Raw genomic sequence first — 14,022 nt, forward strand, 5'->3', positions numbered from 1 at the left:
CTTCTTTATTCCTGCTCATTTTGGTGGATAAACTATTCTTGAATTGAAAAGGAAGCCTCACACACTGCTGGTGGGACTCTGAATGCGTCCAGCCACTGAGGAAAACAGTATGGAGGTTTCTCAAAAAACTAAGGATTCATCTACCATATGATCCAGCAATCCCTCTACTGGGGATTTACCCCCGAAACTTGAAAACTCATATCTGAAAAGATATTTGCCAATGTTCATAGCAGCATTGTTCACAGTGGCCAGGACATGGAAGCAACCAAAGTGTCCCACGATAGACGATTGGCTAAAGAAGCTGTGGTACATATATACAATGGAATATTACTCAGCCATAAGAAGAGATGATATACTGCCATTTGTGACAACATGGATGGACCTCAAGATAATCATGCTAAGCGAAATAAGCCAGACAGAAAAAGTTGAAAATCACAGGTTATCACTTACACGTGGGATATAAACCTAAAAGCAACAAATGAACAGGACAAACAGAGGCTTGTGGACATGGACTGTAGACTAGTGGTTACCAGAGCGGAGGGGGGAGGGGAAGAGGGAGGGGAGAGTAGATGGGGTAAAGGGGGTCAAATACGTGGTGACAGAAAAATTTAACTATGGGAGGTGAACACAGTGTAAATATATATATATATATGTCTTACTGTAAAGTGTACAGCTGAAACTTATTGGATTTTGTTAAGCAATGTCACCATAAAAATAAATAAATTAAAAAAAAATTTTTTTAAGAAACAAAAATGTTCTCGAGTTGTATACAATTCTTTGGAGCTCCTTTCTATCTGCTGCTCAGTCCAATGATGCCTGATTCATGAATCCTGAATAAAGCCAATAAGATTTTTAAAATCTACTCAGTTGAATTTTGCTTGTAACATCTCTATCAAGACACAATGTAAATAGGAATTATGTGTAGCAGTAAAGTAAAATACTGCCTTGATTGGGAAGACACCCACCAAGAAGATGGGAGACCTAATGGTGCCTTAAATCCGTCTCACTCCCTGGACTAGGTTGAGGGCTTTTAAGGATTTGGGGGGAGGTGGTACATAGAAGCACTGCTCGGGTACGTTTTAGTTGGACGACCTTGGCACTTGGCTTTCTTCCATCATCAATGCTGGCTCATCTCAGACAATGAACCCTTTGCTTCTGAAAGGGTTCCGGTGTTCCGGTTCCAGTTACGTCCTGGTGCTTTGGTTCGTGTGTGTGTGTGTGTGTGTATGTGTGGTGGGGAGGGGCCGAGACTTGTTTCCAGGTGCAGCGGGAGGTCACCGTTCTCTGCTCTGCGCATGCTCCGGCCGCATGACTTCTCGCTTTGACCTCCTGTCTCTCAGAGGCAGCTCGGTGTCTTGTTATCAGGACAGGGCCATTTCGGCCAGTTCTCTGCTTACAATATGTCGGTTATACTCATGCAAAAGGCAAAACCATCGAACAACAGCCTGAGGCCGATAAGCACTGCCCATGTCATAGAATTCGGTAAGAATTAAATATAACCTGAAGGGCCCTGGTTTTTCTGTACGGAAATGTCCCCGTTTTGCTTGGATTCTCGTCCAGGGTGGGCCCCTGACTTTTGTTGCTGACTTTCGGAAGAGCTGTGAGGCAGAGGGCGTGAGGCCCGAAAGGAAAGTGTGTGGGGCTTACTTAGGCAGGTGGCCAAGATGGCGGCTTGGCCAACTCTGCAGCAGTGACACCAGGCGAAAGCGGCTCTAGGACATTCGGGAACAAGGCCCAGTCCCCCCGAGACCCTTGCATTCATCCACGGGTCTTTTTTTTTTTTTTCATTTGTCCGTTGCCTGGCGTCTGGATAGGATCTTTTCTAAAAACCTGCTATTTAGTCAAATTAGCCCCTGCCTTCTCGTCCTGAAAGTGGACTAGTGTCATCCAAGCTTCTGACTCTCTCCCCTGTCTTCTCCTGAAAGCCCCTCAGGCAAGACAGGAGTCAGGGCAGCTTGCAAGGCCCCGCAGCAGAGGTGACCTCGCCTGCACAGTGCCCACGGCCTTCCTTGCCACACAACTGGGATTGCAAAGCAGACCCAGTCAAAGCCACTGGGACGGCCTCACAAAACCACAGCAGGGTGTTCGGCTTCAGACGTGGCGCTGAGGTGACTCACCCCCAAACGCTTCCTGAAAGAGACTAATTACGTTACGGCAACATATTAGAATGGCATGTGTACTGCCCGTAGGAAACAGAAGCAAGTCGTTCAGACATGGCCTCTTTCTATGCACCATCAGCACCCCAGCCATTTCTCTGTGTTCGGTTTTCCAGTCTTCTTTTTCCCCCTGAATAAAGGCAGAGGCTACAAGAGTCTTCTCCAGCGCCCTCAGGGTCGAGCAACTGGCCCCCCACTCGCCAGACACAGCCTCTCAGATGCTCCCAGTATGCCCCCCACTGCCGGGCTACGGCCCCTCGCACCAGACGCTCTGGTCTGCCACGTTCCTTCCAACAGTTCTGTTCTCTGTTTATTAACAGGTCAGATGTACTGTCCCGAAGTGAGTGGAAATGCAGAGGTTATTCATTCTGGTTTCCTTGCACCGTGTGCGGTCCATTTCCATGGCTGTCCACTGGGTACCTCAGATATGGCTGAGGAGGCAGAGGACAGGCCGGGAGCTTGGATGGCTTCCCTTGGAGGTGGCGCACCAGGGCCTACCAGTCCCTAGGATGCCCTCGGGGAGGGCCTGATTAACCAACAACCTCTTCTGGGCTGACCTCACTCTGCAGCTCCAGGAGATCCCCATGCATCCCGCCCATTTTGGCTTTACCCCTACTGGTTGTGTGGATTTATATGTCTGCCTACCACTAGGCCACAGAAACCTCTGAAGCAACGATATTCCGTTTGCGTCCAGTACAGTTCAAATCACACAAAAGGTGCTTGATACGTGTAGGTCGAACACACACCTAAATGAACACTGGTTCTAGTTCTTTTCGAGTTTGAAACAAACTCAGCATCTTAAATTCCATCGATGGTTTTGTCAAAAAATAAAACGCACATATTAATCACCTATTGCGTCAGGATTTTTTCCGATACCTTAACTTCTTCAAACTGCACACCTCTACGATAAAGTCTTATCTTTAATCTACATGTGAAATTTCTGAGTTCAAGAAGGTTAAATCATTTTGCCTAAAATCTCTCTGCTGGTAAGCGCCAAAGCCACGATTTGGACCGCTGGGTGTTTTTTTTTTTTTTTAGTTTGTACTGCTCCATCATGCCCCGCCTGCCCCAAACTAGGTTGCTAGCTTCAACTGTGTGAATTAAACTGGGGGAATGTGCTTTGGGAAAGTGTCACTCAAAGAGTTCATACCAAAATAAACGGATGGCTACATATAATTTTACAGACCTTTGTATTATGGAAAATTTCACACACATACAAAAGCTGCAAGAATTGTACAATAAACCCTCATGTTCCCTCGAGCCAGGAATAACTTTTATCTACATTTCTATTCACTTTCCTCTACCCATCCCTCACTGGATTTTTTTTTTTTTTGACACAAATCCTATATTGTATCAGTTAAGTAAGATTTTAAAAATCATGAGCATCATGGTACTCCTTTCCTGGAATATAAAGAGACAGACAATTCGGGTAAAACCAACAACGGACATGGGTCCTCTCCAGGTGCCAGAATCGTGCAGCTGCTTCTCCTTCCAAAAGAACTGGGCGAACAGTTCCCATGATCCTCCAATCCCATTCGTCCTTCAGGGAGTGACATGTGTCCCACATCAGTGGAAAACAAAAGCTCCATAAAGTGTACTTCGTGTTTTAGATCGAGTCACAGTTCGGGAAGAATAAGCACGTAATCCTGCACGTCTCCTGGGCAGCCTTTCAGAGAGCACTGTAGAAGAGCACAAATGAGTTAAACTTTCAAGGGTTATTACTTTCTTTTCCATGGCGTCCTCTTCGATGGGCTCCCTGTCTGTTTCCCATAGGCCGGTTGTTGATAGTGACAACGGCCTCTTCTCATGACACCTGCAAGGGTTCGGGACAGCTTTGGAGAAAGAACTAGCATTTAAATGTGACTAGGAAAACTTGCAACCATCCCAGCGTGTTTTAGAAAAGTTCTGGGAGAACTTAGCAAGAATGGGCTTTTATCTGTGGGAAACGATTTAATATTTCTCTCTTCCTCATCCCAGTCTGGGTTATGATCAATAAGCAGGGGGCGTGTGTGTTTGCGTGTGTGTACACGCGTTTGCATACGTGTGTGTGTGAGTGTGTGTGTCTATAAACGCTCCAGACCAAGGCAAGAATGCTCTGTCAAGGGGACAGGAGGGGGTCCACCCATGAGGATGAGAACCATTTTGGTATCTGTAGCTTTATATACTTCGGAATCTCAGGTCTAAAAATAACCCCCGTTTGGAACTTTTGTTGTTTATCTGTATCCTGGGTTTTCCCATTCTTAAAAATACCCTGACATGCATATAAAGACTGCGTTCCAAAGGTTAATGCTCCTTAATCCTGAAGGGAGTGGTGAGCAAATTCTTTATATATCAATCCAAGAATAGGTCTTGGAGCTATTCTAGCCTTCGTCATAATATGAGTGTGGCTTCTTCTTTGTTTTTCTTTTTTCTTTTTTTTTTTTAAGGAAGCAAATGGCGATGGATGGGGAAAGATGAAAAGGAAGCGATGAATAAAAAAAGGCTTTGGACCAAACGAAAAGTGTCCTTAACATTTGTCTATAGCTTGGAAGAATCATTGCATAGAAATAGTTTTATCCGAGCGTGGAGGGGAAGAAGAAATTGTGGGAGAATACTTCTCACTGCCGTACTTCCATTTGAAGCCTAACCTGGGAACTCTGGAACTCAGAGGAAAGGGAGCACTTAAAAAAAAAAAAAAAATTAAGGCTGCTTTCTACTCTGCTTTTCTGGACTCAAGAGATTCTGACGCGTTTCTGCGCGGGCCGGGGTGACAGGCCCTCGGCGTGTCCGGCACACGCTGTCAACACAGAGTCCTTTTCGTCTGTTTCCTGCAGAAAGTCTGGCAACCAGACTTCCTGAATCAGGGTTGTTCCTGCACCGGGGTTGATCCAACATGCTAGGGGCCAGGCGAAGAGAAACGTGAAACACACACACACACACACGCACACACACAAAACTGGAGCTAACTCAACAGGCCTGGTAAAGGTTTCAGATAGCGTCGTTTGCTCTCTGAATTAATTTCCCTTCTCTGTGTCCCTTTATGCTCCCGACTGCCACCTCCCAGGCTGACGGATCACCTCTGGTCAACACCCACCCCTATTTCCTCCCAGGACCTGCTTTTTTTGGGCAATTAAAAACAAGCAAAATTTTAGAACAGTATACATCTGAGCGAGTTGGAAAGGTCAGCTAGGTTTTGTTTTTGTTATTTTTCTTTTAAAGGATGTATTTCTGTATGACTCACCGAGCCTTCTCACTTCCTGCCAGAATTATTACAAAATGAATCTGGGAGACAATAAGCCTGTTGAAGATTTCATGGAATATGGACAGGCCTACTACAGTATCCATGCCCCTTTTGCCAGTGGCCTTTCCTTGGTCCCCGCTCCAGGGTCACCAGCAAAGTCACAAGTTGTGCAAAGTTAACATTTTCTTCTTCCAGGCTGGCTTGTTATATTAAGCATTTTGGGAAAAGTGGTGCCTATTGATGGTGCCTGAGACATTTAGTCACATGCAGTCCTGATGGAAAAACGCATTACACAACGGGTCGCGATGACATTGCTTATGGTAACCGTTATTTTGAAACGTGTTCTGTAATAATAATATTACATCCATTCTGCGTGGATTTCAAGTTCTCAAGCACAAGCAGATATAGTAAGGAAGGAGCCCAGGGCACACTCAAAGGTCTTGTTCTGCTATCCCAACGACAATCCGAGTTGTCCTACAGGGTATTTAGATGTCTCCCGAGACAATCTTTGCTTAGGTGACATGATTCTCAAGACATTTTCCAGCCACGTGTCTTAGTTTCACGCCCACCAAACCCCATTCGGATGAATAACCCGGCTTCCTAGCTACTCGGTCCACAGACAGTGATGTCTAAGACCAAAGAGGCAAGGCTTCAGGCCACCAGACGTAAATTCACCCCATGATAAATTAGTACATTGACCTTCTGGTTTGCACACCAACCTCCTGTGGTGAATGGAGCGTGTGAGTCTCTCCCCAAGATTCTCACTACGTCTGGGATTATTGATAAGGGCCAATTGTGGGACTGGAAAGGCAGCGGGCCAGACTCTGGTCTGTGACTCATGCACCAAAGCCATGCCATGTTGGAAAACGCTTGACCAGGAACTAACTGGCTTTTCCCCTGCGACGGGCCTGTTTCGCCTCAAGCCTTGCTTTCCAGCTTCGACATAACTTAACCTTGTAAGATTTCAAGTCTCACCCCAGATGCTGGAAGTATCCCTTTCACTGCCTCCAAAGCCCCTTGAAAATTCCATTCGTACTTTATTTAGAAATATTCTGATTGGAAAAACAAAAAAACAAACAAACAAAAAAACCTCATGCCGCTTCTTTTTAATAAAGAAAACTAGATGAGAAGGTCAAATTGCTCTTAGAACTTTTTATAGGTCTGGCAGCGCTGGGGACGTTTCATCATTAAAGAACGTGTGACAAGTCCCTGGGACCGTTTACTGAGGGTTTCTTAGGGACAGACCAAGAATAGCAAAATAGATCTTTTCTAACAGACTCCACGGGTTGACTCGATTTTCCTGAGAACAGCTAGGACTAATTAGAAATAACTTACAGCTTGTATTGGTTACATTTGGGTATTTGTTAACAGGCTCTTGTATGCACAACAAAGATGGATTTCCACTTGATTCATCGCTTTGGTTCTCTGTTCATGTCTGCTTCCACCTTTTTAGTTCAAGGCAAGAGTTTCTTGTTTAATGTCACTAATTAGCAGAGAAAGTTGGGACGAGACTATCTCGTAGGCTCCAGCTAATTAGAATCCCAGTCATGAATGCTGGAGAAAATGTGGCTTCTTAATAAAAAGAAAACTGTCTAGAACAATATTATGCAGTTTATAAATTCCACTGAACCACTGTACAAATAAACAATGCTACCGAATCACACAACAAATCATCTCACAATTAGGCCACACAAGACCAGCTGCTTTACAAAAGAGCCATGAGCCAAAGAGAAAAACTTTGAAGATAAATATTGCCATATGTGAAAAGAAAAAAAAAAAGAATTCCCAGCAAACCTTAATTGCACGAAGCATCACTTTCAAATGCTATTTGCCGTGGGAATAAAGGATTTTGTTTTGTGACCCTTGAGGGTTATAAGCATCTTCTTCAGTCCTGGGGATAGGATCGCGATTCGATTGGAGGCAACGCGGGCCCGGACACACGTGCGACGAGCCCGCGTCCTGCTCGCTCTCAAGCTTCCCTCAGCCCACAGCATTTCTCACGATTTAGCCTATGAAATCAATTCTCCACGCATTCATGTGGACTGTCGACTTTGTTCTTCGAGTGAAGAAAAACTTTAAATGCAGGCTGCCCGCCCCAAAATAGGAGTCGTGGGGTATCCCCAGGGCATGGGCCCGTTTGAATATTTGTTAGGGTTCGGTGAAAAGGCTCCCTCAATTCGATGGCCCATTCCAATGCAACTCTTAGATTGTCCTTACATTTGCCAGTATGACTGTGGCTCCTGAATTATTCCTGTCACCATTGTCCCTCGTTTTTAAGCCTTGACAGGGACTGTACTTTCAGCTTCAGTTCTCATTTATGTCAAATACTAGTCAGGGCGGGACAATCACCACAAGAAAAACCAGAGAGATCCCCAGGGTGCCAAAGGAAGGTGTCACTGCCAAGTTTGTAGCCTCGGCCACCACTGTGACGCCTGGAGAATGAAAGCCAGTCAGGGACTCGAAGGAAAATTCTCACTCGAAGTTATGGAGGTGTCTCGCTCTGCTTTTGTTTAAATTAATTAATCAATCAATTAATTAATTAATTTTTCATGTCGACATTGGTTAATGAAATCCAGTAAGTTTCAGCTGTACACTTTAACAGTAAGACATACATATATATTTACACTGTGTGTTCACCTCCCGTAGTTAGATTTCTTTCTGTCACCACATATTTGACCCCCTTTACCCCGTCTACCTCTCTCCCCTCCTCACCCACCCCCTACCTTCTGGTAACCGCTAGTCCATTGTCTGTGTCCATGAGTCTCTGTTTGTTTGTCCTGTTCGTTTGTTGCTTTGAGGTTTCTATCCCACATGGAAGTGATATCATATGATTTTCAACTTTTTCCGTCTGGCTCATTTCGCTTAGCATGATTATCTCGAGGTCCATCCATGCTGTCGCAAATGGCAGTATTTTACCTTTTTTAACGGCTGAGTAGTATTCCATCGTATATATGTACCACAGCTTCTTTATCCAATCATCTATAATAGGACATTTTGCTCTTCTTTTAATACTGTAATCTTGGCAAATGCAATTTTTGGCAAGCTCTTTGAAAGAAAATCATTCCATCTTATTATTATTTGTGGAACGTTGACATGTCTACATCTCTTTATTAATAAAGGCACCACTTTCCCACTTATGTGGAGTCTCTCTTTAGTCCACGGTGGGTGAGGTAGTGACAGTAACAGCAAGCCTGTGCTTTTACTGAGCCATATCTGCATCGTTTCCCAAGATGAGTTCTTTTTTCCCACCTTACCCTTTACGAAGCAAATGCTTCTCTTTCCTTTTCCTTCTTCTCCTCTTGTGAATTCAGGAATCAAATCTGCCTGCATCAAATTAAAACCTCTCCAAGGAGCAACCAACCACATCTTAGGGTTCATAACATTCATCGAACTATGACGCAGACTGTTTTAAGGTTGATGGTGAAATAACGTTATATTTTTGAGCAATTACCATCATTTGTATCATGTTTTATTTTAGAAAGAAAAAATTAAAGAGTTCAGAAGAAGGTAAATGCTTTGTTCTTTTGCAATAGGAATGCAGCGTTAAGAGAAAAAGTTGGAGACGCACCTATTTACTTAAAAAGAATTTAGAATTTAAATTACATATAATTTGGGAGATCTTTTCTCCTGTATAGTTACCGGTCACAGGTCATTATCTCCAAGAGTATAAACTAGGCATCTTCCATTTTCATCTTCTCAGGGGTGGCTTGGGTTACAGCTTTTCCATTAAATCTGCTTCTTACTTGAAATCAGCCGTCTTAACACAGTAAATACCTGCAAGGGTGTTGAAAAGAATGATGGTTACCCATGCTCCCTCTTGCACCAAATACAACAGCTCCTGTTAGCTGTGAACTTTGACAGCAGCACAGCGCAAGAGTTAAGATCGTGGGTTATAAAGACACATATTTGGGTCATGAGGTTGTACGTGCATAGAAGCACTCCGTCACGAAACGGAGCAGTATAAACGAGATCGGGTGAAAGCAGGACTTCAAGGCAAAGGGCAGGTGCAAGTGCCAAGATGCAGATGCTCCTGGAACATCTTCCTGCCACACTGCTTCCTCCCTCTCAACACAGATACGTGGCCTCATGGGGGCCGCCTGTTGTCAGCTGACTGAGGAAGAAATCATTTAAGTCTGGTTTAAGGTAGTTCTTGATAACATGCTGGCACTACCCGGCAGTAGACAGGAACTGTCCTCCAGCTCCACCCTGGGGTGACCCCAGACATAGTGGTAAAGAGCAGTCTACCAACCAATGATGCAGGTGAACGTTTCCATGGATCTGCTGATAGAAAACACCACCTTTGAACCCCAGTGATGAAAAATGTTACCACTCCCGCACCAAGAATCCCTTTCTTCTCATTAGGAGATCTAAATTACAAAACAACAACAACAACAACAACAACAACATTACACTCAATATTATTATATTTTTAATTTCTCCAGTAAAAATTTTATGGAAATTGTCTTCTCTTTTATTGTTTAATACCTACATAATATCCTCTATTTTGCTTCTTAGCCCACGAAGCCTAAAAATTTACTCTCTGATTTCCACAAAAAAAGCTCGTTGGCCCCTGCTATAAAATATTGTGCAAAGGGATTTAATTATTAATAATGATAGTCACTGCTTACAAGCAAAGAATGCTATAAAACATTTTCTTTACCTCCTACCTACATTAAATCTCTGTTTATACTTTTAAAAACACAATACTCTTTCTTAGAGCTGGCAGAAAAAGAGGGAAGGAGAGAGAGAGAGAGAGAGAGAGAGAGAGAGAGAGAAAAAGAGAGGCAAGAATCTGTTGCCTATCTGAATTATACTCTAAATTTTATAATCTGAATTGCAAAATTTCAAAATTCCAAATTTGTGAAAATTTGAAGAAAAGTAAAAAAAATAATAATAATAAAAAGATCAGAAGAACCAAACCAAGAGTGGAGATGCTGGCTTGTACCATACTCCAAAAGCCCCATGAGGGTTTCTGTGATTGGCGAACCCTGGGGGCGGGGGAGATGGGGAGGGAGACTTGGAAGAAGAGACAGATGTTGAGCTAAGCGCCAGGGGTCCTCAGGCAGGCGGGTGTGGGAGTCGGAGCTTCCTGACCTGCCTCAGATGGAAAGTTACGGCACTAATAACATCTTTATGGGTAGAAAAACCTTGAAAAGGAGTCAAAATTAGTTTTGTATGAGAACAGTTTCAGATGGGGGTGTCTATTGAAAACACAAAATACAAAAATAACCTTGAGGGGCCACAGCGTCCCTTGTGTAGTTTTATGACATGTGTCAATATCTCCATTCAAGGGAGGAAAAAAAGGATAGGAAGAGAAAGGAAAGGAAGAAGAGATTTTCAAGCGCATACCATCCGTTTTTTTAATGTTTCGAATATTCGAATATTCGTCTCACTGCATGCCGGGTAAGTGGGGATGGACTGCAAAAAACGCCCAGAGTGCCTTTGTTAGAGACTAATTAGGTAAATTTGATTTTCTAAATCATGAGCCAGAATCGCAAAGGTGGCCTTTCTCATCCCCCCTGAAGGGGAAGTCAGGGGGAGATGAGAGAGAATAACCTTTACCTCATAATTTCCCTCCTCTCTGTGGAAGACACATTCGTCTCTCAGTCAAAAAGGTACTTGGAGAAACTTGCTAAAATTTTCCCTCATGCTTGAAATTTACTTACCCCGGGTAACAGGAAATGTGGAGTCTTGTGATGTAGATTGTTATACCAGATGGTAATTGAGCACATGCTATTCATGTCTATCAGCCGCGTGTGTCAGCCGTCCATCTGAAGCTGGCCTCGGCCACTGTCAGATTGGGTTCCACGCCACTGCTGTTAATAAATAATAATAACGGTACTGAGCCTGCGTCGTTTCGATGCACACTGAACGAGGCCGTTGCCCTCGCATGATGTTAAATACGGAATCTTGTATTTGCCTTCTCTCCTTTTTAACCACTGGCTAATTTAGCCAAGGATAATGGTTTCATATATATTACAGCTTTGATTACCTGGTGGTTGCAGAGAGGCCGGGTGCTGAGGGCGACGCAAAGATGCAAAGATAAACCCCCCAGTCAGGAGTGACCTCGTCTTTGCTTCCAACTGTCCGTCCATTCAGCTTTCCTGCCTTTAACCCTCCCCTGCGTCTCTCCTGACCCCTTTTCTGGCATTTTCCCCCGAACGGCGCCTAGAAGCGGGCTCTGCACGTATCGGTCCCTATCCTTTTGGCCTGTACCCATCTGCAGATTTTCTAATGCGACACTTGCCTGTCCTCTTGCTCGCAAGGCTTCCCACTGGCGCCCCGTCTTGTCGTAGACACAGGAAGCCACTTGCCTGCATCTCCGACTTCCCCTCCATGGCACCTGAAAACGTGACTCTTCTTTCTCTTCTTTCCCTCCGTCTCAGCTGGTGTTTACTTCTAAATTTGGTCAGCGCGTGGGCCTGGGTTAGTGCGACGCCGAGATTCGCTGTTCTCTGACCCTTCTGAAAAAATCCGTCTCAGCCTTCTTTTCTTCCTCCGTCCACCTTCTGTCAGGGCTGCATTCGGTACCTGATTCAGTAATGGCTCTGTCTATACTGGCGACGAAATGGGGCCATCCTGCCTTTCTGGGGGATTTCTTCCTTGTCTCTTGCAGAAAAAAAGCCATCATCTCCTCCCTGCCCCCCTTGGCCTGGCTTCTCTTACCCAACGATAACATTTCTGACCCGACATTGTTAGGATTAGGATTCTAACGTTTTATGGGGTTGAGTTTACATGCACTTTTGTCGTGGCCTCTCTGAGTGTGACGAGAGCCCTTTGTTTGCTGACTGAATGTGGATCAGACAAGAAAGCTAGTAAGCTCATGAGGGGTTTCACTCTGTGCAAAGTCCCACTGGAGTGACATACGGGTTAAAGGTCCAAAAGACACGAGTTTCGGGGGAAACGAGAGGCATCAGTTTGCCCATTCTGGTGGGAGTTGGGGAGTAACCTGTTACTGAAATCGTGCTGCCAATTGCAGGTGACTTTTTTTTTTTTTAGTTGCGTTACTGGCTGAGGCACAGGATTTTTAGGTCTCTGGGATTCTTCAGAGCGAGGTCATTTAACATCAAGGCCTTTCTAGGTATCACCTCCCCCAAGGGGCTAAGCTGTGCCCTGGCAGTCCACCTCTCCCCCGCCCCTGCCCTCTCCTGCTCGCTCTGGACCACCCCTTGTACCTCAGAAGAAACAGCTCTCTACAGTTTACTAAGGCCTAAACAGGGGCTCAACTGAGACAGTCTCAGCTCCCTGCTGGGTGGGGCGGTCTCCCCCAAATCAGCGCAGACGGCAGGCTTTGGGATCAGACGATGGCAGGCTACAGTTCCAGCCCCAATCCCTGTAACGTCTGACGAGTAGCCAAACCGCTCCTGGCCTTAGATCCCTCATGTATGAAACAGGCATAAGAGAGCGCTCGTCTCCCAAAGTGGCCAAGAGGGTGCAATGACAGCATCTTGTAAAGTACCTGGCACCAGCTGGTGGTGGCTATTTTTATCTATGATCCAGTAGGTAGAACATTTCTGTGCTTTCCCCGTTTTGAAATGGAGATGCCTTTACATCATCTTCCAGGGCTATTCTTAATGACTCTTGTCATTTGGCTTTCGAGTGCCCATCACGAGCTTTCTATAAAGCCACACGAATGGCAATTACAGAAATAGTCTCTGCAGGGCTTTGCGATCCTGAACTTGTGTGTCAGGCTCTCTAAATCATCGGAGAGCAAGGCCACTGATGAGCATTTGGAGTCTAGGATTATCATCAATACTAACCATCGTCTCTCACCTGCCGTGAAATGCTAAGACCTTACAGTCATACGAGACACCTGGGAGGTCACATACATGTGAAACCGAAGATCAGGACTGGAATCAGGAGATGCAGGTTTCAGAGTTGATTCTTCCAATGCTAATATCTTACGATCGACGATGGTAATCTCTTCAGCTAGATTATAAACTCCTCGAAGGGGTTATTGATTTCTGGAGGAAGGAAGGCGGGGGTCAGACTATACAGCGATCTGAAATAGAACCAGTTCGTATATTGCTTCCTGGGCTTATCTGAAAACTCCATTCCTCTCTGAAAGTAACCTGACCTCCCCAAACTGTCAGCTTTATAGTGATCTCTACCTGCAGCAGACAGCTATCTAGTGCCTGGCAGATCTCTCGTACGAAGCTCAGACTTCAGAGAAGGAACTTGCGTACTGATTTCAAGGTGATTATAATAATCTAATTAAGGAAATACGCAGGTCAATCTTGAAACACGAAGAGCACCCGTTACAAAGCAATTTATGAACAGAGACGATACTTACCCCTTTCAATTTTCCTTAACACGCAGAGTAAAGACTCAAGGCGGATTTTGTTTTGCTCTTTTCTGAAGCTTTCTTTCTTCATTCATTCATTAAATTCCTAAGCATCATATCTATAAGATGCTGTAAGAGATAAGAATTATAAAATTCTTGAGTACGATTATGGTAAGAGCCTATTTTAAAGGATAACGATTTGTTAGTTAGAGATTCTATGACTACGGATATCGACATGATGGTCCTATTAGAAAATGCCAAGAATTCAAAGACACTTGTTTGATGAGTCATTGACCTTCTTCCACAAATAGTCTTAACTTAAGCAGGACTCTTAAATCAACAGACAGAATTTGCTAGAAAGA

General features: G+C 44.5%; 1 long non-coding RNA gene across 4 annotated transcripts in view; it reads right to left on the reverse strand.

Moving 5' to 3' along the window:
- Positions 1 to 2,719: 2,719 nt before the first annotated feature.
- Positions 2,720 to 14,022, reverse strand: part of LOC107520858 — a 350,307-nt gene continuing 339,004 nt past the window's right edge. For 2 of the 4 annotated variants that reach the window (XR_004955422.1, XR_004955423.1), the window contains 3 exons: positions 13,670 to 13,789; positions 13,137 to 13,340; positions 8,309 to 11,192 (listed from right to left, as the gene is read on the reverse strand). This is a non-coding gene — a long non-coding RNA (uncharacterized LOC107520858). Of the gene's footprint in view, positions 3,836 to 8,308; positions 11,193 to 13,136; positions 13,341 to 13,669; positions 13,790 to 14,022 lie in introns of those variants that run through there. The other 2 variants (XR_004955424.1, XR_004955421.1) reach the window with 2 other exon arrangements.

The sequence above is a fragment of the Rousettus aegyptiacus genome, unplaced genomic scaffold (assembly GCF_014176215.1).
Source record: "Rousettus aegyptiacus isolate mRouAeg1 unplaced genomic scaffold, mRouAeg1.p scaffold_m13_p_18, whole genome shotgun sequence".
Taxonomy (NCBI): Eukaryota; Metazoa; Chordata; class Mammalia; order Chiroptera; family Pteropodidae; genus Rousettus; species Rousettus aegyptiacus.